This window comes from Amphimedon queenslandica, unplaced genomic scaffold (genome assembly GCF_000090795.2).
Source record: "Amphimedon queenslandica unplaced genomic scaffold, v1.1 AMPQUscaffold_13510, whole genome shotgun sequence".
NCBI classification, from domain to species: Eukaryota; Metazoa; Porifera; class Demospongiae; order Haplosclerida; family Niphatidae; genus Amphimedon; species Amphimedon queenslandica.
The window spans coordinates 34,522-37,106 of NW_003546254.1; the positions used below are offsets into that span (position 1 = coordinate 34,522).

At 30.9% G+C, this 2,585-nt stretch overlaps 1 protein-coding gene across 1 annotated transcript in view; it reads left to right on the forward strand.

The window, feature by feature from the left end:
* The window catches only part of LOC109590125 (uncharacterized), a 21,367-nt gene that overhangs the window by 3,560 nt on the left and 15,222 nt on the right, over positions 1-2,585 (forward strand). The window lies entirely within an intron of this gene.

The following is a 2,585-nucleotide window of genomic DNA, read 5'->3' on the forward strand; positions in this document are numbered from 1 at the left end:
TGTTTATAGTTAAATTTATTATTAGGTACTTGTATCACTATTGAGTTACAACAGCATTCAATAGAAGGAGGACTTGAATCCACAATTGAAATTGCTGACTTAGGATATGAGTTGACTGTACCAGCTCTCACTGAAGAGCAGTTGACCATTAACGTTCGCACTATATTCTGTGGTCCTTTTACTTTACCTGATGGCTGCACTATTGTCAGTGCTATATATGATATTGCACTACCAGAGGAGCTACCTCCAGATTTTTATACCACCATCAAGCTAGAGCATTGTGTTGATCTAAATGATGATATCACTCCCGGCAAAATGTGCTTTGCAACTGCTACCGTTGATTTAGAAAAGAAAGTCTTTGCATTCAATTGCATTGATGGAGGGACTTTTCCTATAGGAGAGACGTATGCTTCGTTAAAGATCAGTAACAGTTGCCTTATTTGTGTCTTGTATAAAGGATCTATGTTAGTTATAATTAATTTTATATTACAGTTAGTATTATTATTATTATTATCATTATAGGAGGGATACATCAGTCAAGTATGCTGGTCAATGTTCTTATGTCAAAGAATATAAGAACTGCTGGACTATGAGTATACTATTCACTAAACACCTAAAGGCACATTTGAAGGTGTATATTGTTTTACATGTACATGATATTATTTTTATTTATAGTATGCACAAACTGAGTCAATTGGCACCATTGAGTCACACTCGTTTTTGTTTACAGTCAGGAATGATGGCCAAGAATTATCAATGGGACTTTGTAAGTGTAAAAATCCTATGGAAATCAAAGGATGGAAGATATCCCCCATCTCTCTCATACCTGATAAGGTATAATTTTAAATTATTATTATTATATTATTATTATCATTATTATTATTATTATTATTATTATTATTATTATTATAAGAAAGACACAAAACAGACAAAAGGGGGACAAAAAGGGAAGACCCTGTACATAGAAAGAAAAAAGAAACAAAAAAATCAGCTACATGTACAATAAAAACATTATTATTATTATTATTATTATTATTACCATATAGCTAGAAATTTCTGTAGCCCAAAATTTCTGCAAATTGCCAAAAAATGGCTTTTGCGGATTTTATTTTTGCGAATTCACTTGATCACACTACTGATCAATGGCTGCTCTTCACTACTTACCAGAACTATAGCTGATGATGACACAAAGCTCTATCAGGATATTAGGCAAGATAGGATTACTCTTTGACTCTGCTTAAAATACCAGGAACATGCCATGTGCTTCACTATAATTACACTGAGAAAAGGTTTGGTTTGCCACATCTTTTAATTTACCTATTTTTTGAGGATTTAATTTTTGCAATTTTCTTCAAATTCGCAAAAAAAATTTTGGGCCACAGAAATTTCTAGCTATACTGCATTATTATTATAGATAACAAAAGCTGAAATTGATTCTGTTGAGTTGCAACAAGATTTTCGTAAGCTCCAGTCCAGAATAATTCCGTTGATTGAGTTCTCAGTTTATGTTGATGATATTGAAACTGCTTATGATGAACTAGAAAAGTATCTGGACATTGAAAGCACTACTTTACATATTTTTGTCAAGAGACAAAAGGAATAAAAAGAAATAACAATGAACAATGGTGTTTTTATGCGTGTTAGTTTTATACTTTTGGTTTTTGTTTTTGTTATTAGAATTTGATGAGTGTTAGTTAGTTTTATACTTTTTTGGTTTTTAATTTAGAATTAGCTGCTACAATCATTAAAAATCAGTTGCGTTTTTCTTGATATTCATAATCCTTAAAAAGAAGACTAAATAAAAGTGTTAGCATCAGCCCTATTTACATAATAAAATGACTCCTCCAAGTCAAAAGCCCAATATTTTTTTGAACAGTGCACTGCCATGATTAAGTAATTTTTTTATATTAATTTCTTATCAAAGATACAAACAAAAAATTATAATGATGGTATTGATAAATTTTTTTTAAAAACATGATAATAATAATAGTAATAACACAAGAAGAAGAACAACAAAATAACAGTTATTTTTAATTTTTCTGCTCAACTGAAAAGACAGGATTGCTATTAGAAATGGTTGCAACGGAACATAAACCTTGCTCCCCTCCTCTCCACTTGAAGCAATAGAAGGAGTAGCAGCTAAATTTTGTCCTTTTGTTTAATCCTGTTATGTATTTATAATGCTGCAACAATATGTGCTAGAATTTTAGTTGAAATTTTAAATGCATGATGTTAAAAACAATTAATAATGATGAAACTGAAAAGATTGCTTGTTAATTGAGTGTACGCAAAAAGTACAATCATAATAATAATAATGTGTTGAGAGTTTCAGTAAAGTTCTACAGTGATGTGCATGATGAATGAAAACAATGAATGAAAGTGTGGACTTATAAAACAAAAATTGACTGTTGAGTGTTGAATTTTTAAAAAAGTGCAAAAAGATCAGCCATTTAACACTCGAATGCTTCTCCATCTTTCTCCTCCTCCTCCTCTTCCTCCTTCAATGTAACCTTGGCAATGTCTGACTTGATCCGGTCACAATTATTAGATATTTCACAATAATAGTCTCCAACATCTTCCTCTGT